Below are 22,649 nucleotides of genomic sequence, written 5' to 3' on the forward strand. Positions count from 1 at the left end.
AACGACTAAGTGGTAAGCAAAAATTGTCAGAGTGGATAATAGACACAGGGGCTTCTCGTCATATGACAAAAAGCATTGCGTCGATGAGAGACATAAAGAATGTCATTCCATGCTCTGTCGGGCAACCAGATGGGAAAGCGACAATAGCAGAGAAAGAAGGCACAGTTGCACTGGACGATCATCTAAAACTGACTAGTGTTTTATATGTGCCTAGTTTGAATTGCAATTTACTTTCTGTATCACAATTGATTAAGGAATCGAATTGTATTGTCCAGTTCACTAATAGATTCTGTGTGATATAGGACCACACTACGAGGATGCTGATTGAAGAGGGTGAGCAGCGAGAGAGACTCTATTATTTCCGGAGCATTGCATCAGCAAGAGCAATGAAGACTACAGAGAGCAGGACATGTGATATTTGGCATCAAAGGTTAGGGCATCCTTCTTATAGAATTGTTAAGTTGCTGCCTTTTATTAGTACTAAGAATAATAATGATGACAGTATTAAGGGTTGTGATGTATGCTTCCGAGCTAAACAATGTCGAGAAGAGTTTGTTTCTAGTAATAATAAAGCATCCGATATTTTTGAGTTAATTCATTGTGATTTGTGGGGTCCTTATAGAACCGCAGCTTCTTGTGATGCTCATTATTTCTTACCCATAGTAGACGACTTTTCTAGAGGTGTTTGGATTTATCATCTGGTTGATAAGACGGAAGTGGGACAAGTTCTTCGGAATTTTTTGCTATGGTTCAAAGGCAATTTAACAAACCTGTAAAGGTGATCTGTACTAATAATGGGACTGGGTTTGTCTGCTTGGCTAGTTATTTTGTTGAACATGGTATTATTCATCAAACCACTTGTGTCGGGACCTTTCAACAAAACAGGAGGGTTGAATGCAAGCACCGCCACATACTCTATGTTGCTCGAGCCTTGCGCTTTCAAGCTAGCTTGTCTATTGATTTTTGGGGGGAATGTGTCTTGACCGCATGTTATTTGATTAATCGGACACCGTCCATTCTGTTGAAGGGAAAGACTCCCTATGAAGTGTTATTTGGGCAACCTCCTTATGAAAATGTGCGAGCTTTTGGTTGCTTAGCATGTGCGCACAATCATGGACATGGAGGGGATAAATTTGTTAGTCGAAGCAAACGGTGTGTTTTTGTTGGGTATCCTTTTGGAAAGAAATGATGAAGCTTGTATGATTTAGAGTCCGGCATGTTCTTTGCATCAAGAGATTTTACTTTTTTAGAGCATGAATTCCCGTATGCACGCAAGGAGGATGCACAGCCAAACAAAGCACAAAGCCAATTTAATTGTGGAATAGGTGGGATAGATGAGGTTCCATCCACTTATTTACCTAGACAAGCAAATGGCGAGATGGAGATTGACCAGCAAGGTGAACTCGCTAAAGAAGGATCCGTGTAGAAGAAGGAACCCGCATAGACCCGAATGCAAATGCTGGTGAACCCATGCATTCTTGTGACGCCACCACAGAAAATGCAAGCGAAGACAGTCCTGACGTAAGGGGGGTGGCGATATTGAGCAACAGCAGCACTCTAAATTTCATTTGGGGCATGGGCATCGACATAAATAGCAGTCCACAAGGTTGAGAGATTATGTGCTTCACACCACACAGCAATTGAGTCCCTCTCCGCGTCTCTTTGAAAGCTCACTCGGCCAATCACATTCTGCAAGTAGTCCTTATTCCATAGATAACTATGTGAACTGTAACATTTTTTCTTCTCGACATCGTGCTTTCTTGCCAACTATTACTGCAAGAGTTGAACCTACTTCTTTTGCTGAGGCCGTAAAGGATGAAAAATGAAGGGATGCGATGCAAAAAGAAATACAGGCACTTGAAAATAATCAGACGTGGACTGTGGAGCTTTTGCCATCAGGAAAATGAGCCATAGGATGCAAATGGGTGTATCGAATTAAGTATAATGCTGATGGGATAGTGGAAAATTACAAAGCCCGTCTCATGATTTTCGGGAACAAGCAGGTTAAGGGACTTGATTATAATGAAACTTTTGCCCCAGTTGCAAAAATGATTACTGTCCGTACCTTCCTTGCAATCGCAGCAGCTAGAAATTGGGAGCTTCATCAAATGGACGTACATAACGCATTCTTGCATGGTGACCTTCATGAGGAAGTCTACATGCGAATGCCTCCTGGTTTTCAATCAAATAAACCAGGTATGGTGTGTCGGTTGCAAAAATATCTGTATGGCCTGAAACAAGCGCCGAGATGTTGGTTTGCTAAATTAGTCGCAGCCTTGAAGACATATGGAATTCAGCAATCATGTTCAGATTACTCCCTCTTCACCTTTCGTCGAGACAGGGTGCATGTGCTTGTCCTCGTGTATGTGGACGACATTGTCGTGTCAGGAAATGATCGTATGGCAATTCAAATCTTCAAGAAATATTTGAGTGACTGCTTTCATATGAAAGACTTGGGACCATTGAAGTATTTTTTAGGCATTGAAGTTGCCCGAAACTCAACAGGAATTTTTCTATCTCAACGTAAGTATGCTTTGGATATTATCTCTGAAGTTGGATTACTTGGTGCAAAACCTGTTCCTTTTCCTCTAGAGCAGAATCACAATCTCGCTTTGACAGATGGGCCTCTCTTATCTGATTCTGAGCAATATAGGCGCTTGGTGGGCAGGTTTATTTATCTCTCAGCAACTCATCCAGAGTTGTCTTATTGTGTGCATGTTCTATCACAATTTATGCAGCAACCGCAAGAAAGACATTGGGAGGCTGCATTGCGGGTGGTGCGCTACTTGAAAGGAAATCCTGGTTAAGGAATTCTCTTGCGTTCAGACTGTGACTTACAGTTATATGCATGGTGTGATTCAAACTGGGCGAGCTGTCCTTTGTCCCGACGTTCTCTGTCTAGATGGTTTATTCTACTTGGGAAATCACCTATTTCCTGGAAAACTAAGAAACAACACACTGTGGCTCGTTCTTCAGCGGAAGTCGAGTATTGTTCTATGGCCACTGCCATGTGTGAATTAAAATGGCTGAAAGGATTGTTATTGGCTCTTGGCATTATGCATTCAAACTCAATGTGATTATATTGTGATAGTCAGGCAGCCTTGCATATTGCAGCAAACCCAGTGTTTCATGAGCGTACGAAACATATTGAAGTTGATTGCTATTTTGTGTGTGATGAGAATCAAAATGGCTGCATTCGTCCTGCTTATGTGTCAACTACCGTTCAGCTGGCTGACATTTTTACAGAGGCACTGGGTCACAAAGAATTTGAGTACTTTCTCCGCAAGTTGGGCCTTTACAATCTACACGCTCCAACTTGAAGGGGTGTTAGGATTATGCGCTGAATTAGGACTTCGTTCAGTGTATATCTTCTTTGTATAATATATTCTTATCCTTTCCTTATCATGTATAGTTCAGATAGGAAAGATATGTTTGAATCCCTATAAATTTAGGAGTTCTAATTGCCATAAGCTTAAGAGATTCTATGGGTATAACCATGTATATAACCATGTATATTTTTTGAATTCTCAATGAATAAGATAGAAAGAATCAACAGAAAATCTCTGGTTTTACACTCCTTTGATACACAACGGGTAATATATGTAGAACCGATTCATCCAATGTCCTCTTACAACTCAGCCTCTGGAATGGGGGGAAGTTCAAGCTCAATCAGTGTAATGCAGACGGTGACGCCATCAGTGCAACTTTGCCCACCCAAAATGAAGCGACCACCAAGCCTGCCACGGATGAAAAGGATTGAATCATAACCATCTGAAAAGGGTGGTGCACTGTAGTCGATGTGGCGGAATGGTTGACATTATTTTATTGTTTTTTTGACAATTAAGAGTAGTTATATTAATAATTCAAATAAAGAAAGTATAGTTAGCATATACGAGGAGGCACGAGGTGTCACCTCCCCAATGGACCGAAACATAGACACTAAACACACACTAGCCCGAAAAACAATTACAAGGTAGCCCAAAACATATAGGTTGAAAAACCACACACCCATCTCATCTCTGTCCATTGGTGTCCAACGGATGAACGGCCCCAAAGATGGCCTGACCCGGTAAATTGAGACCTCTATCATGGACAATCCAATTAGCCGTAACAGATAGCTCCCACACCACACACCAAGGTGGCCTAGACTAGGTTAGGACACACACAGTGCTCCCACACCACACATTCACCCCTCTCGAGCGCATTCGAGTCTGAACGGGTCCAGAGATTGGTTGATCCAGTCACTAAGGCCTCCGACACAAACACTACAATGGCCCGTGAGTCATTCCATCTCAGTTTGTGCATATAATGATTCACCAAGGTGGCCTAGACTAGGTTGGGACGCACACAGTGCTCCCACACCACACGTTCACCCCTCTCGGTCACATCCACCCGCGTCCGAAGGTGAATGGGCCCAGAAATAGGCTGATCCTATCTCTTAGGCCTTAGACACAAACACTACTCTGACCTGTGAATCATTCCATCTCGGTCTATGCATACAATGATCCACCCAATGTGGACTATGCTAGGCTAGGACCCAGCCTAGTGGTCCCACACCACACATGAACCTCTCTAGCCATGTTCACCCGCGTCCGAAGCTGAACGGGCCTGGAGATAGGCTGATTTGGTCACTAAGTTCTCTGGCACACACTACAATGACCAGTGAGTCATTTCATCTCAGTCTGTGCATATAATGATCCACCTAAGTGGACTAGACTAGGTTGAGACACACATAGTGCTCCCACACCACATGTTCACCCCTCTCGAACACATCTGAGGCTGAACAAATCGGAGATATGCTAATATAGTCACTGAGGCCTCCAGTACAAACACTACAATGACCCGTTAGTCATTGCATCTCGATCTATGCATACATTGATCCAGCTAATGTGGACTATGCTAGGCTGGGTCCCAGCTTAGTGCTCCCACACCACACGTTCACCCCTCTCGGCCGTGTTTGCCCACGTCATAGTCTGAACGGGCCTAGAGATTTGTTGTTTTGATAACTGAGGCCTCCGACACAAACACTACAACGACCCGTGAGTCATTCCATCTCGATCTATGCATATAATGATCCACCAAGGTGGTCTAGACTAGGCTGGAATGCATACAATGCTCCCACACCACACATTTACCCCTCTCAGCCGCGTCCACTCGGGTCCAAAGGTGAACGGGCCCGGAGAGAGGCTATTCCTATCACTGAGGCCTCCAGTACAAACACTACACTGATTCGTGAGTCATTCCATCTCAGCCTATGCATACAATGATCCACCAAGGTGGACTAGGCTAGGCTGGGACGAACACACTGCTCCCACACTATATGTTCATCTCTCTCGGCCGCATCCATCCATTTTAGTGGGTGAACGGGCCCAGAGATAGGCTAATCCTATCACTGAGGACTCCAGCACAGATACTACACTAACCCATGAGTCATTCCATCTTGGTCTGTGCATACAATGATCCACCAAGGTGGGCTAGGCTAGGTTGGGATGCACACACTGCTTCCATACCACCCGTTCACCCCTCTTGGTCGCGTCCACCTGTGTGATTGTAGATATTGGATGACCCGGAGATAGGATAATTTTGTCCTGACATTTTGTAGTTTGGCTTCTTGAACCTTGTTCAAGGAAAATGCGCTAGTATTCTTTCATGGCATCAAAGTTTGCATCCTTTATGTTGATGCACCAGTATGATTGTAGATATTGGACAGCTGCTCTAGCACCAAAGAAGCTTCTCACTTCGCCCCAAGTAGTCGCAATGATGACCGCATAAAATTTGTTGTCCATCATATTTATAGTCCATCTCGGACATGGGAGGTGGCAAACAACGGAAGTTCACTTGGGAATATCCAGTAAGGATACCTCGACCTCAAAGGATTCCTCCATTCAAAACGACTAAACAAAATAAAAATAAATAAATAAAAAATAAAAAGAGAAAAGTGAGAGTGGTGATGGAGGACGATTTGGCTCAACCCCATGAACCCAGGACACATGCGCGTGACCTGGCTTGGTGAACAGTCCAGCCTAGCAGCACGATCCCGACTCGGTACGGAGGAAACGCCAAGTCAAAGACAATCAACTTGCCGAGGGCTAATACCCCGGTGAGTCAGTCCCCCGCCTAGCTCGGAGAGCCTAGGCTCCCCCCTAAGGGACACCAAGCTTTTACCTACCTAGGAAGGAGCACCTCGGTGCTTCTAGGCAGGGACCCATCTGCCCTGAAGCACCCCAGTTTGTGGTAGCTCGGCGAGCCGCATGAGGGAAGGCAGGAAGATCTCTTGCCCGACCGCTGTACCAGACAAATCTGATGGCAGCAAGCCATGTCCCTCGTCAGGCAGCATCGTGCCTGCCGCCTTTAGAAGGTGCCCTACACCTGACAGATACGTACCCAGCGGTGACGGCCCCACGCGTGCCACCTCAGCCCTGCCAATAACGGTTGCGGTAGGTTGGCAGTGACGGTTATACCTGCCCTGTCAGAGGATGACGGGGAGAGGTAACAGATTTCTGCTATAAGGAGTTTAGCATCAAGGTGAGAGAAGGATTCAGCTATGGTATGCGTGCTATCTCCACTCTTAGTCTTCATCTTCCTCCTTGCTTCTCCTACCAAGTACTAACTCAATCATCAGAGCATTCCCGCCGGGTAACTCCCTCCGGGAATTTTCTTCTTCTCAGGTATCTTCCAGGAGCCACGTGAGCGCCAGCTAAGAGTGACCGGATCGCGCTACATCATTTGGCGCCGTTTGTGGGAAACGCTTCGGAAAGCCTTTCTCTAAAACTTTCACATCTTTTTACTCTCCAAAAGCTCAACGCTCATGGTGTCCTCAAGCAATATCGGATGAAGCATGGAGATGAATAACTCAAGGGAACAACCCCAGCTTCCTACTGTCTGCATCGAACAATTCACCGGCCCCCTCTCAGCGGACGGGATCCCTAGTTTGAACGTGCCTCTTGCAGGGGCACCCGTCGTTGCTCCACTCCCTACCACAGTCGGAACAACCTTCACTGAACCCTCGATTGTGCCCCCACCGGCCAGCCTGAACCAGTTGGAAGATTTGGTGCAATGCATGCGGACCATGCAGGCTCAAATGCAACAGTTTCAACAGTTTCAGATCTATCAACAGCACGTGCTACACCAGGTCTCCCAGTACCACTATCAGCAGTAATTCCCTCAGTTGCCCCAACCTCAGCATCAGCAGCCGCAGCTCCCTCCTCGGCACCCGACCTCGTAGCAAGCCAGGCCTGGCCACCAAGAGGAGCACCTTTCTCACCAAGGAGAGGTCCCCCAGAACCCTCCTAGGAGCTAGGCCTCCTCCCGCAGCAAACGCGGAAGAACAGCCACTCCGACCTCATCACAGGTAGTCAGGTCGGGAGGACCCCAGCTCGCCAGGTCCACGTCTCCTTAGCCCTCGAAGCCCGATACCCCGTTCCTAGAGAACTGGTTCGAGATCCTAGCCGCAGGCTCCAAGCAGGATCCTTCTGTCCGAAGCCAGCACTGGCGGCCTGAGCTACTTAGGGCACACACCATTCCTGATAGCACAAAGGTGAGCAACACTAATGCCAAGCCCGCCAAGAAGCAGAGACGCCGCCACCGAGCTCGCCGATCTGCCACCCATGACCTGCCCGAGCTCGGGGGCAAAGAAGAGGTAAGCTCAGGCGAAGCCAAGGCACCCCTCCTTTCAGTCCAGTCTCCCCTATCTCCGGAGCTCCTGGCAGTCCCAATGCCTAAAGACTTCAAGCTCCCCCCTCTTGACAAGTACGACGGGTCATTCGACCCAAATGATCACATGGACGCTTTTCAGTCGCAGATGCACCTGGCGAGAGCTAGTGAGTCATGCATGTGCGTGGCCTTCTCCACCACTTTTGGAGGAGCAACCCGTACATGGTACCAGAACTTGGCACCAGGATCGATAAGAAGCTAGGCGCAGTTCGCGCAAGCCTTCGCGTCCCACTTCGTTACTAGCAAGTGGTGTCCGTGAACTGAAGAAAGTCTCCTCAACAAAGTGCAGAGAGAGGGAGAATCCATCTGAAGTTACATCAAGCGGTTCAATGATAGCTGTATGTAGATACCACGCCTGGACCCCACCATACGCCTTGCAGCAGCTAAGAAGGGTGTGACACACAAAGAGTTTAAGTGGCACATGGTCGTCAACCAACCAGCGACCATAGCTGAGTTCCTGAAGCTTGCGGACAGGTTCATAGCCACCAAAGAGGAGATCTACCAAAAGGGCGAGGGCACGCCCAAAAAAAGGAAGAGGGAAGGAGAGCTTTCCAGCCAAGGGGATAGCCAAAAGAAAAAGGACACAGCTCGGGGGGCAAAGCCGGGTTAATTTTTCCGACCTCCTGTAGCGGACCGAGCTGATTACACCCCACTGAACGCGAAGTGGGCTGAAATCCTGATGGCGATCAAGGACACCCCGTACGTGAAGTGACCACCCCATCTGAGGGGGAATCCCAATGAAAGAAATAAGAATCTGTATTGCAGTTTTCACAAAGATCACGGTCACAGTATCGAGAGTTGTAAAAACCACCGTGACGAGATAGAGGAGCTCATCCGTCGCGGATATCTGAGAAACTTTGTACAGAATAATAATAATAATAGTAATAAAACAGGTCGGCAAGGGGAGAACGGTAAGGATGCCCCCGAATCCAGCAGCAGGCTGGCCAAGCAACCGCAGAGGCAGCCTCCGGAGGAGAGGCCAGTTCGGGGAACCATCCACATGATAGTGGGAGGTTCGATCGTTGCGGGTTGCACTTCAGCGGCAGCTCGGACGTCGGTTCGTGAGGCCACCCAGGAGGAGTAGAACCCCCCAAAGCGGCCGAGAACAAAAGAGCCAATTTTCTTCACAGAATATGATGCGCGAGGAGTCCACTACCCCCACGATGATGCGCTCGTAATAAAGCTAAGAATCAACGACTTCGAGGTCAGGCGCGTACTCATCGACTTAGGTAGCTCAGCCGACATCCTCTTCAAAGTTGCGTTTGACCAGCTTCAGGGGTTTCCTCAGAAGAATCAGTCAGATCGGTGGCGTCAGCCTCCCCGTTGTCACCATCGTCTTCAGAGTCTGGGTCATCCGTGGCCTGGCGTGCCATGTCATCTGTGATGTTGAAAGAAGTGAAGGCACTTATATCCAGATCGGGGTAGGTATGCCTTATCCACCATCGGCCAAGCTTGAACCCCCTACGGTAGGCCTTTGACATTACATTGTCGAACCTCGAGGACTTGACGTAGTCGATGACGGACTAAACCTTGGTCTGTTCCAGATCATCATGAAAGATTTCCGTCTTCTCCTCGATATCGGCCTTGAGAGACTCCACCTCGCGCTCTAGGGCCTCCTTGGTTCCCTTGAGGGCCTGCATCTTGAGTTGCGAAGCCTTTTGGGCCATTTTGAGGCTTTCCACCTCGAGCTTTAGGGCTTCTTGACCAACTCGGAACCCGTTCACCTCTGGCTTCAATCTGTCTCGTTCTCGAGCCAGCTCCTCCCTCTCTAGTGCCAAGGTATCGTTCAGACCTTTCTGGGCAGCGGCAGCACTCTCCAATTGATGAACCTTGTCCTGTGTTGCCTTCAGCTCGGCATGGGCCACACGGGATGATTCCTTAGCAGCCAAAGCGCGCCTCAGGTGTTTATCGGATTGGAAAGTTAAGGCATGCACGGCAGTGTTCGCCTAACAGAAGGAAACTAGTCAGCCAAAAATAAAAGGGAGAAAGCAGAGAAGTGAAATAAAGTGTTTGCTCACAAAAAATGAACTTACCACCATGATGTGGGTTGCCGTGCGACCTCCAAGCTGACCTGGGGAGAGTTCGGCCCAGCTCATGACTTCTGCATTGATGACGCCCCTCTTGCTTCGGTCGAGGCTGACCTCGGGATCCAAGATGGACTCCTCCTCTTCGGTCCCCGAGCTAGACGCCGCCGTGTCTGCAGTGTGCTGAGCCGACCCCTCTGTAGCCTCAGCAGCCGCCCCAGCTGAGCTCAGGGCCTCAGCAGTAACCCCGGCTGGCTCGTTCTCCAAGCCCCTCGCAGCCTCAGGTCTTTGGGGTGGAAAGTCACCCTCCAGATTTATCATCGGAGGGGCACTGTTGAGCCCGGTCTCAGGGGTAGGAGCCCGGGAATGATCGGGTTCGGGGGAGGGAGCCCTCGGTGACTCCACACGAGCCCTTTTGGCGGCCTTCTTGGCAGTCCGTTTCTTCCTCCTCTTCATTTGGTTAAGGAGCCGGGTAGCCGTGATTCTCTCTTCTTCGTCCATGGGGCCTATAGCAAAGTTGGCATCAGTAAATCCAAAAACGACAAGCAGATATAAACAAAGCGCCAAAAGACAGAAATAGACCTACTCGAGCTCAAATCGGCCTGAGCAAGCTCAGCCTGAGCCCACGAGTGGAAGGCCTCCCACATCTGCTAGTTGAAGGCGATGCTGGTCGCTTGGGTAGCCACCCTCCAGCTAGTAAGGAAGGGCCATCTTGTGCTAGCCCGGACCACAAAGTAGTCCCGCTTCCAAGCCGGGACCTTGCTCGAGAACTTATGCAGTAGCTTAAAGCCTGAGCGAGGAGATAAGTAGTAGACCTGCTCGTGCTCAGGGGAAAAGCTAGAGGCGCTCTTTTTTATCAGCAGTATGGAGCAGAGTATGTCCGCGTCCAAAGCAAACCGCTTTTCATGGTAGAGGGAAATGGTCCCCACTAAATTCCGAATGGAGTTGGGGTGGAGCTGATCCAGCGTGATATTGAAACGCCTTAACACCTCGGGGATAAGGGGGTGAAGAGGGAGACGAAGCCCGCCGACGAGCTGTTCCATGAAAATCACGACCTCATTTGGACCGTGCTCCTAGGGGAAATTACCGGTGGGAAGGCTGTAGCTGTACTCAGAAGGAAGGTTGAACTGCTGGATGAGGTCTCGAAGCCTCTCTGGTGTCAAAGTAGAGGGACCGAACTGATCCGGCACCCGACCTCGATGGGAGGTGGACGCCAACCTACCCGAAGCTGCCCGTGCTTCGCGGGCAGGTCGGGCCGGGGAAGGGTCACCATGACCCGAAGTGCCCACCCCGGGCTCATCCGAGAAGCTACTCTCACTAGACATAAGGAGGACGGGCTAAGAAAATAAGAAAGAAAGAAAAGGAAAGGAAAGACTCAGAGACTCACCTAAAATAGGCGAAAACGAACTAAAAAGACCCGAGCTGGAGACTTTAGACGCGAGCTCAAAGCAAAAGCTACTTAGCAACGAAAAGAATGCCAGAACCCCACTATTTATAGATGCGGGGCCCGGTGACCAACGGTCAGGATTGGATCAATCCAACGGACCTCAAAGAAACCGGTTGCGGGGCTCCCGACGCAAATTTAATTTAGCGCGTTTTTTGGCGTCCGCGCAGCATAAAATGCCTGACGCCCGCGCGTTAGTTGCACGAGACGTGGGTTTTTTCCCGTAAAGAACCAAACGCCCGGCCGGTCCAGCCACTGAACCACCTAGCATGACAGTGTGAGCAACTGAGCCAAATCCGCCCGGCGAACCATGAACTCCACGCACTGGGGCCCCCCGTCCCCAGCACGGGGAGTGGGGGGCAATTGATGGAGGACGATTTGGCTCAACCCCATGAACCCAGGACACGTGTGCATGACCTGGCTTGGTGAACAGTCCAGCCTAGCAGCACGATCCCGACTCGATACAGAGGAAACGCCAAGTCAAAGACGGTCAACTCGCCGAGGGCTAATACCCCGGTGAGTCAGTCCCCCGCCCAACTCGAAGAGAAAGGGCTCCCCCCTAAGGGACACCAAGCTTTTACCTACCTGGGAAGGAGCACCTCGGTGCTTCTAGGCAGGGACCCATCTGCCTTGAAGCACCCCAGTTTGTGGCAGCTCGACGAGCTGCATGAGGGAAGGCAGGAAGATCTCCTGCCCGACCGTCGTACCAAACAAATCTGATGGCAGCAAGCCATGTCCCTCGTCAGGCAGCATCGTGCCTACCACCTTTAGAAGGTGCCCTATACCTGACAGACATGTACCCAGCGGTGACGGCCCCGCGCGTGCCACCGCAGCCCTGCCAATAATGGCTGCGGCAGGTTGGCAGTGACGGTTATACCCGCCCTGTCAGAGGACAACGGGGAGAGGTAACAGATTTCTGCTATAAGGAGTTTAGCATCAAGGTGGGAGAAGGATTCAGCTACGGTACGCGCGCTATCTCCACTCTTAGTCTTCATCTTCCTCCTTGCTTCTCCTACCAAGTACTAACTCAATCATCGGAGTGTTCCCGCCGGGTAACTCTCTCTAGGAATTTTCTTCTTCTCAGGTATCTTCCAGGAGTTACGTGAGCGTCAGTTAAGAGTGACCGAATTGTGCTACATCAAGTGGAATTCTTTGAAAGACAATTACGTAGTCTACACCATGGATATCAAACTAACGTAAAGTTTGAATAAAAAAAGCGTAGAATATATAACCTGCACAAGGATTACTTGTATGAGAGTTTAACGCGAGATACCTTCGACCTTAGATGTCGGTATTGGATCCAAGCTTCGACACAAAAAGCAACGGGTTTAAGCCTTTAAATAGCACTCGGTTAATAATGGAAATGGCATAGTGTGCTCGTGAAGATGCACGCCATTCCAAAAAGTCCACCACAGAATCCACTCTATGGACTCACTCGTGATTCAGTTATCAACTCAACTTTGTTAGAAACCAGCTATTTGGTGCGACCACACAATGGTAAGATAAAGGGGAATTTACCAATTCAGCTCAATTCCATCGTTTGAAATCAGGCAATTAATATGTGAACATAGTCGACTACTTTCTTTACACCAGTGTGCGTGGATACCAATTCAGCTAGATAGATCAACATCATCCTGCATGTATTGCTTGACATGGTGACATTGTCAACCCCTGTCCGCTGAGGTCCGAGGTTTTCTAGACCCGAGATCAGCACAACCCCATCAATAGGACATCCGAAAGTAACGATCCAATGAAACAAAGACACATTAATTGTGTCAATTTTAGTGGATTTGAAAAAAAAAATGTTCAACCATTACATGACCACTCACTTCTAGCTCTTAAGTATGTACGAAAATATGAATACAACAACACATGAGATAATTATAAACTTAAATGTCTTTAACCCTTGCAACAGTATTTCTTGAGATGCCTCAAAAGACCCCATCTGTCTAGGCACCCCACTCTCCAGCTCAAGAATGCGGTCGCCAATATTCCCTCCAAGTGTCATCGGCGAAATAGTTTCCTCATCTGGACCAATGGTAGTTGCCCAATGAAAATAGTTGCAACGACCTTCCATGTGTGCATCTGTTTGAGGATGGTTTGACTAGCTAGGAAATGCGAGGTTCCTCTGTTCACATCGGGAGCAAAAAAGGTCAATACACTCAATACGAGTGTTAAACCTTCAAATATCCATCCAATGTATTTGGTATTACCTTAAGATTGCCCGGGCATGTGTAGAATATCCTATTGGGATTACATGGAGTTTTAGAGACCTGGATAATACATTTCCTCCGGCACTTGCAATACTTCACCTCATACTTAAGATAGTTGTGGGAGGGGAAACCTCCTGTTGACCGCGGACTCATAACTCTCCAACAAAAAAACGTATTAGTAGGCTGGTAGATATATACAAATAAAGCACACCCACCGTCACCATGTAGGCTATAATACATTATCAAACAAAGGAATATTATGCAAGACTTTCGACAAAAGAACAAAAAACAAAAAATCCAACTTCTTTCATACAAAACAACAAGTGTGAGATCCGAGAAGTTCATGGTCGGCTCAAAAGAGTTGGAGTCGCCACCCATTTTTTAGAAGAAATGGGCTCTCATTTTCATATTTGAAAACTCGATTTAGGTCTTTGATAGTGATTCCGTTTTTCGCAGAAAAAGCACATAACCAAGAGATTTCGGGTTTTAAGGATTGAGAGAGGGAAGGTATTAGGCACCCCCCTCTCCAAGCTGCTGTAGCAGCCCAATACGGGAATTATTCAGACTCAAATTCCGGCAAAACACGAAATAACAAGACTGTTCAAAGCTCCTAAAATCTGGCAAAAATGTTTCCAATTTTGCCTAGAATTGATTTGAGGTGATGTTATTGGGTCTTAGGTACTAGTTTCCCTAAGACCCTCGCCTCTCTACCTCTTTTTCTCAATCCAGAGGAAGTTGGGAATGTAAGTTTCCCGAGATTTTAGGGCTTTAAGCAACTTAAAACTAAACTAGAAGCAAAGATACGGTGGAATGAAAAGCTTACCTCTCGTATATGACCTTGAAATAAGCTTTCCAGCAGCTGAAAGGACTTCACATGAAACATGAGCAAGGTAGGAGCTAGGCTGGTGTTTTTGGTGTTGAATCTGTAAAACAGGGAATGAGGCTTGAGCTTAACTTTAAGGATTTTGGGGTTTCAAGCAAACTGGGAGTTGGGAAACTCTCCTTCTTTCTCTTTCTTTCTCTAGGGACCTCTCTCAGATTTCCTCTCTTCCTTTTAGTTTCCCCCCTCAGGTTGTCTCCTTTTTTCCCCCTTTGGAGCTCGAATTAGGTCAATATTTATAGAGAAAGGGAGAGGGTCAGGTCTGAATTCATTCAGCTACAGTAACTGGGGCTTCAATAGAGGTTTTTCACAAAAATAGGCAAAGATTCTTCAAAGAAATTGATGCCTAGTCAAGTTTTCCTATTTGGTGAAACGTTTCCTTCGATTTGGGGGTGGTTTTCATGGGTTTTGTGCATCCAATGGGAGCTTGGAGCATGCTAGACGTTGCAGTTTCATATTTAGGTTGTTAATGGCAGAAAATGTAAATTTAATGAACTTTTTAAAGCTATTTTATCTTTTCTTGGTCTTAAGTAGGGGTTTGTTTGGTATATTGAGCTTTTTGGGTCTATTAGGCTCTATTTGATTGGTATAAGTGTTTTAATGAGTCAAGAATGGGTCTAACATCAGCTATCACCCTTTTAAGGTTTTAGATTGGGCCAGATGACGTGGCAATTTAATCTGGTGTGTCGGAATGATATCTTTCTAGTTTAACGATCAAACAGATGCATTAGGATGTGAAATTTGGTGTCCTTGGGTTTTTTGGGTCTCTGAACACAGTGGTGAGATCTAATTGGACAAATTTGGTTGGGATGATTGAGATCTATGGCTGACAAGTTCATATCAACGATATTTGCTGAAATAAAATCTTTGTTTGATGAAGGGTCAAATGAGGGAATTTTGGGATGGAATTTAGTGGGTAGGCACTTTTGAACATCCTGAATTTGATGGAAGTGATGGATCTTTGATCAGAGGTGTAGATTTACTGGTTCCGTTTCAACGATCAAAATGAGGTGTTTGGTCATGAAATTTGATGTGCTAGGGTTTTTTGGATCTCTGAACATAATGATAAGGTCTGATTTTTCATGTGAAGTTGGGATGACGGACGGTAAGCTCTAATTAATGAGAATTGTTGAAATAGGATCTAGGCTTGATGGGGGGTCATACGGATGAATTTTGAGCTACAATTTGGTGGATAGGCATGGATTAAAGGGATGAATCAAGTGGATGGTTTTGATATGAGAAAGGTATGGTCGATTTTGGTAAGCATTCAGGGCCATCCGAATGGGATCTTGATGTCTTTGTGATTGGTTATTGTAGATTTATGGTGGGATTTGCTAGCTGATTATTTTCTAGTGATCTTGAGATGATGGATGTGTTGGATTTGATTTTGAGAACTTGGAGTTTGAATATTGTATGGATCGGGGCCGTTAGAAATGGATTGACATGATGAATAGTGGATCTTTGGAGTTTAGTTATAGTTTTTCAAGTCTGGGGATGATGTCCAACTAAGGTTTTTGCTGTGGATTGTGTCAAAGGAGGGTTTTTTTCGGGTTTGGAAAGTCTCAAGATGATCTGGTTGTGTTTCAAGTTTTTGGAGTGCAAAAGGGGTGTACAAAGAGGTAGGGTGAAGGGACCAAGCAAAAATTGGGTGTTAACAACAAGCAACAACTATTCTTCATAACCCAAAAAACAAAACAACTATTCAAATTCTTAAAACAATATGCGGCGATAACCAAGGGGTTAGAATGACCGATTACTTGCTGGAAACACTGCTAAAATCATTGGAGATCAGAACAACTGGAGAAGGACGTTCGTTCGGACAGAGGCTAGAACGATGCTACTACAAATACCGAGAGGTAGAATGCTGGTGATCAGAATAATTGAAGGACATCTGGTTGGTTGGAGGCTAGAATGATGCTACTACAAATATCGAGAGGTAGAATGCCAGTGATCGGAAGAATTGAAGACGGACGTTTGGTCGGTCGGAGGCTGGAACAATGCTACTATAAATACAGAGAGGTAGAACAACGGTGATCGGAAGAACTAAAGAAGGACGTTTGATCAATCAGAGGCTAAAATGAAAGTGAATAGGGAGGAGAGAATAATTACCAAGAGGGAGGGAGGATTTACCAATTAAAGCTTGGGGTAGTTGGGTTAGTTGAGGGGTAAATAGGGAGGTGAGAGAAACAAATTTCTTAAACTACCCTTATGGTTTAGCTAATTGACTAACTCTACCCTTATTGTTTGAAAATTGACTAAGTGCACCCTTGCTGTTTTTGACAATTGACTAAGTGTACCCTTAACTGTTAAATATGGACGGAGAAGGTAAAATGCCCGTTATTTCCCTATGCAAAATTACATTTTTATCCCTGTTTTTAACTTAACTTAATCCCTCTCAGACAAGCTACCATCGCCATCGTCATCGACGGCGGTCGCTGCAAATACTGAATGGCGGAGGTCCGACAGAAGTCGACTCCGACCGACGATGAACAGCGTTGGAACCACCACGGGCTTCTATCGAAGGTCGGTGAGTTTTCTTCTCCTCTGTTCTTTGGTCAAAGTCGTTTCTTCCTCTGTATTTGACTCCTCATCTGACACAACCAAACTCTCTCGCACTCCATTCATGCCACAGTTCTCAACTGCATTTTTGCAATCCCACGGTGAAAAAGCCCCATAAACATCTAATCTCGGCCATTTCTGGCAATTTTCCTATGGTATGGAAACTCCAGCAACAAACTTAAATCGTCGGATCTCCATCCTTCAGTGCTTGGCAGCTCGGCTCGCACGGCGCCGCTGTTTTGCTTTTACTGACAACTCCGCAACATATTTCTGCCATTACAATTGTTAATCTGACCTTGAAACAACAAAACCAAGAACCCCTAAAACATCACAGAAGAATCGAAGCCAGAACCAGCTCTCTTAGTTCCTCCCACTAAAACTAAAAAAACCCCTGACAAGGCAGTTCTTCCAAAGTTGAGCTTTGACCCTCTTAAGAATAGAAGAACAACAATTTTGAGCAATGGAGGTGAGAATGGAGATATCGGAAATCTCTCCTTCGCGCTCCAAAGTACCCGTTAAAACGACCTTGGAGGTCGTTTTAGATAAGATATTAGAATCACCACGGGTCGATGCTGTAGATTTGGGACGTTTTTGAGAGAGAGAGAGAGAGAGAGAGAGAGAGAGAGATTAGATACAGAGGAAGAAATGATTTTGAACGAAGAACAAAGGAGAAAAAAACTCACCAACCTTCGACGGAAGTCTGTGGTGGTTCTAGCACTGTTTGTCGTTGGTTAAAGTCGACTTCCGTCGGATCTCCGCTGTTCGGTATTTGCAGCGACCGCCATTGGTGACGATGGCGATGGTAACCTGTTTGAGAGGGATTGAGTTATGTTAAAAATAGGGATAAAAATGTAATTTCGCATAGGGGTATAACATGCATTTTATCTTTTCCATCCATATTTAACGGTTAAAGGTACAGTTGGTCAATTGTCAGACACTAAGAGTTAATTTTCAAACAGTAAGAGTAGAGTTAATCAATTAGGGGTAGTTTAAAAAATTTACCGTTAAATAATTTATCCCAGGATGTTAATTGAGGGGTATTTTGGGTTTTTCGAAACAAAGGGTGAAATAATAGAATAAAAGGGGCATTTTAGATATTTCTTAATAATATTACGGGGTTAGGGTGACGTGGATGTGGGCCAATGGAGTAAACGAAGATTAATAATTATAAAAAATAAAATTGCGTACTTCTTAAATGAGTACATAGTTTTGGAGGTAAATTTTTCTGCCGGAGCGGTAAATTCTCCGTTTTTTTTATCTTTTCCTTTTACCAATCAACCATTATTTTGCAAGTGTACGTGACGTAGTGACCTTGCAGTTGCACTATATTTGATGCACTGATTCCACACGGACCACACCTAAAACTAAACCGTGGGATCATATAATAGTCCGCCCATCAGAACCGTCAGTTCAAAGGGCTCTCTTTCGTTTCTTTTTAGAGGATCGAGGTTTATCAGACCTTTTTAATACCAATCCCAGTAACTTTACCTTTCGAATGCTCCCTCCAAACATCAGTCTATTGACGCCGCCAAATTCGGGACTAACCGGCATTCACCGGTTAATACAGAGACGACGCCGGTGCTTGAGCGGAGAACGAGCACCGGAGCTCGAGAAGAGGTGACGTGATGCTACAGGTCAGTGAAACAAAATCAATTCCAGCCGTATAACTAATTCTCATTTCTCATGGATATTCGTAGTAGGTTTGTTGATTGATTTGGTAGATGATCCTAACCTTTGTTTTGCCCCCTAGCTCACAACTATTATCTAATCCGAGCTGTTCATTTGTTTTGTTTCGTTTTTTTTTTTTTTAAAGAGAGCTGCTCATTTGATTAAAACTCTCCGTGATTTGAATGTGATATGAAAATCGCAGAAACACTATTACACTTCATCTGTTCCTCTCTCTCTCTTTCTGTCTCTCTCATCTTGTTTCTTTCTCTCTCTTTCTCTCTCTCATCTTGTTGGAGGAGATGAGGGAATTGGTGAAGTCACTGGCTGATTGTAGCGGAGACCTGGGATTGGGTCCCGCCTTCACCAGGATTTGGAAGGAGGGCGGGGGTTTAAGGGTTTGAGAAGGGCTCGTCCCTTGATTGAATTGATAATTTGATATTTTTAACTCGGACAACGAATTTGTTCTAATCAGAAAAAATCGGAAAAACTTTAGAGCTGTTAGACAACTTTTTGCGCATGACATGTTATCCCATTTTGTTCCTTCTTTGTATTTTTGTTTAAAAATACCATAATGGGTTTTGTTGAGTGCACATTTGCATTGATGCAAAAAGTACAAATGGTTTAGATACAAATTTGGATTTATTTTTTATTTTTTAAATTTGACATTGTTTTGTTTGGCTGCAATTTATTAATACTTGTGTAGAAATATATCACACATGTTCTTACACTAATATACTAAAACCTAAAACAAAACTAAACCAGAGAATTTACATTTTTTTCATTTGCACTCTCATGATTTGTATTAATAAAAATAAAATTGCACTACAATCGCAGTCTAATTACAAATACTCTCTTATCTTACATCCATGGTAATATTTAAGCTGGTCGGACATTGTCAATTAGTGCCACGTGTTTCATTAGGGATCTTTATTGGAAAGAGTCTTCATATGGCGGTAGGCTTTTTGAGGTGTATCTCACCCAAACAGCATATAAACAATGAAAAACCTGAAAAGCCCATGTTTATCATCCTTTAAAAGCCTGCTTGTGAGGGTTGAGCTGAAGATTTATCTAATCAGGTTCAGCTGCTTTAAAACACTTCAGACAATCCATTCAAAGAGGTGAAGGCTTGAAGCCAGTGGATGACATCCCATGTGTACAAAATGTTAGGTATGTTCATTCTAGATACATAGCCCATTACACTGGTTCAGCCCACCCAAATTGGATCTCTATCTCATTTTGTCTAAAATTCTTTTAATAAAACGCATGCATCACATGGGTCTCCACTATGGATATTGAATGAAAATTTCAGTTTAAGTATGAATATTACTAATAATAATAATATATTTTAATATTTTACTTAAAAATCATAATGCTACATAAATTTTCATAAAGCTTCATTTGTTTGAATATAAAAACACTTGAATAAAAAATATTTTATTAAAAGATGATATTCAAAAGAAGAAATGAACCATGTTCCTATTTGTTTTGGTGTTTAAGGTTAAAACACAAATTACAGAAAATCAAAAGACCATTCTCCTACAATTAGTAGCATACTTTTGAAATCGTTCATTGCCCATGGATTTTCTATTCCAATCAAACATTGTGATATAGCAACTTAGATATTTTTATGATTTTTTGTTAATGGGGTAGCCCGTCCTCCAAACCCATAGCCCTCCCAACCCAAGTGATAGCGGGATTTGATCCCAAATCTCTGCCACAACCAACTAGGCAATTTACCAACTTAACCATAACCATGGTCTTTTCTTTTATTCTATGCTGCACCACAGGATAGGTCTTTTGCCAGTTCGGATTGGGTAAATACACATGGTGAGAACATGACTTGGTACTTAATTTTTTTTTTGACACTATGTCCCTTAACATATCCTTAGCCTACCCTTGAAAAAGATTAGAAACAACTTCCTGACAGTTGTTAGAATATTTATCAAATGCTCATTGAATGTGCTTACACTATTGTGCCTACTAGATCCGGACCGTCTTTTGTTTATAATAAATAGGGCAATTTATGGTTTTTCCCATCTCATAAATTTTTATTGATTTTCTTGTTTTATTTATTAAAACCTCCACTTAGGCACATCTCCCCCTTGTCTTTTGATAGGTTCCTTCACTTACCATTATTCCCAATTGTATAAACCAATAAAAATTGATGAAGTGAGATCAATAAAAACCCTAAATAGGTTGCGAAGTCAACATCAGCTTTGGTTTGTAATATTTGTAGCAAAGAGAAGTTAGTTGAATCATTAGTGATGAGTCTAATGAACAAGTCAAACTGGTAAGGGCCATAAGACACCAAACATTCTTACAATTTTAATTAAAGAAAGTCAACACCAAAACCTTTGCATTTGGTCCAATCTGATCCAATCCAATATGAGTCCATTACAAATGGATCAGGTTCAATCCAATCCAATAAATATTTTGGACCAGCCCAATTCAATGTCTAGATCGTCTAATCTGTTCAAATTTGTTTTAATTTATATTAATTCTAATTCAAACCTGATCCATTGACACCTATATTCTTATTTTTATCAATGGATTAGATATTGGCTCAATCCAATATAAATTCATTACGGATGGACCAGGTACAATTCGATACAATAAATACTTTGGGCCATTAAGTCTGGACTGATCCAATTCAATGTCTTGTTGCTCTGTCCTATCTGTTGAAATTAATTTTGGTTTGGACGGGGTTCAATCCAAAACCAGTCCATTGACACCCTACTTAACATGAAAAGAAATTTAAAATTTGAATTGTGAGTACCAGTTGGGAAAAAAACCAATCTCGTATGACTATGCGCGAAAATCTCCTGTCCAGTCATTTGGATGAATGGTTACTTTATTGTTATGGTGGTAGATGGATCTAAGATAGAGGAGAGTTGGGCATCAATCAAGGCAAAGCCCATTCGAGCAATTTTTACTGCCTTGCATTGAAAATATTTTCGTATTTGCGTGTTTTATTTAATGGGGAGATTTTCCTAATGCAAGGTTGTGAAAAGCTGTTAGAACGTTGTGGGCACAGATTTGCCCTGATAGAAGCTGATCTTGATAGAGAAGAGAAGTAGTAGAGGTTGGAACCGGTTACGGTTATCTGCTGAAACATATGAGTGTCATGGAATAAGTTGATCGACAACTCTTAGGTAGAAAATCCAAGGGTTCATTAATCACAGTTGTGAGCTTTGCCCAAGAGGGAAGAAATAATATGGTGTGGAAATGCTGGTTAGGTGAAAGGCAAATTGCCATGCAAGTTTTTGCCAGAAAGATCTTAAATAGGTGTGCAATTTAGGCGAATTTGGATTGGGAGATTGTTAAAATTTGTATAGACTTGCTCAAAAACTTGGACCTGATAGTATAGGTAACCGATTTGCACGCTTATTTGCCACAGGGGCACCCTCGGGCTATGACAGTGTGGATTCCGTCTGGCTCGGGCCTATCTTAATGCATCAATAACTTAGGCTTATCCTTAGGCTCAGTTTAGATTTAGCCCTTAGGTCCAAATCCTAAGATTCGATTTGGATTGAATTTAAACCGGACTCGATCTGTCCAATTTGCACCTCTATGTATGATAGCCACTTGGCTTATATTTGACAATCAACGTGCAAAAATCGTATAGATATCTATCTGCACATCACAAATATCTCCTAATAAATTTAATATACAAATACTGAAGATGCGAGATCACATCTCCGCCCCATAAGGAACTATAACACATCCCTGGTGTGTATTGGGAACATTTTCCAGTGATGATTTCATCGGAACTGATATTTTCATTAACAGATGTTCCTCATACACGGCGGGAATGTACTGTGGGGCGGAGATGTGAACTCTTAAGATGCTCCTTACGTGCAATTGGATGCTGTGTATTCGGTTTTTGCATTCAGGTGATCCGTGCTCCTCGTTTTTTAAGAGTTCAGTTTTGCTCCTCATAGGACGTGCCTTACAGGCTCACACCTACCTTACAGCGCGTATCAGCCTCACATTTTGAATATCCCGCATATGTAAATTTTTAATTAATGGGGTAGATGTTTTAGATGACTTCCGATCACCTGACACGTCTATTCACAACACACTACCCCGCGAATTGAAAATATTTCCATAATAATTTGTAGAGGATGAAATATGAGTAGGAGGATGAG

General features: G+C 44.5%; 1 protein-coding gene and 1 long non-coding RNA gene across 5 annotated transcripts in view; one reads left to right on the forward strand and one right to left on the reverse strand.

The window, feature by feature from the left end:
• Nucleotides 1-12,961: 12,961 nt before the first annotated feature.
• On the reverse strand, nt 12,962-17,945 carry LOC148791846 (uncharacterized). The gene is made up of 3 exons (XR_016076219.1): nt 17,517-17,945; nt 13,395-13,551; nt 12,962-13,309 (listed from the first exon to the last, which is right to left on the reverse strand). It is a non-coding gene; the product is annotated as an uncharacterized LOC148791846 (long non-coding RNA).
• A 318-nt stretch (nt 17,946-18,263) lies between these two features.
• Nucleotides 18,264-22,649, forward strand: part of LOC104610188 (uncharacterized protein At5g08430-like) — a 103,299-nt gene continuing 98,913 nt past the window's right edge. For all 4 annotated transcript variants that reach the window (XM_010276701.3, XM_088887645.1, XM_088887647.1 and 1 more), the window contains exon 1: nt 18,264-18,467. The gene's annotated coding sequence lies outside the window, so the exon portion shown is untranslated. The remainder of the gene's footprint in view (nt 18,468-22,649) is intronic.

The sequence above is a fragment of the Nelumbo nucifera genome, chromosome 5 (genome assembly GCF_055504915.1).
Source record: "Nelumbo nucifera cultivar China Antique chromosome 5, China Antique-T2T, whole genome shotgun sequence".
Lineage (NCBI taxonomy): Eukaryota > Viridiplantae > Streptophyta > Magnoliopsida > Proteales > Nelumbonaceae > Nelumbo > Nelumbo nucifera.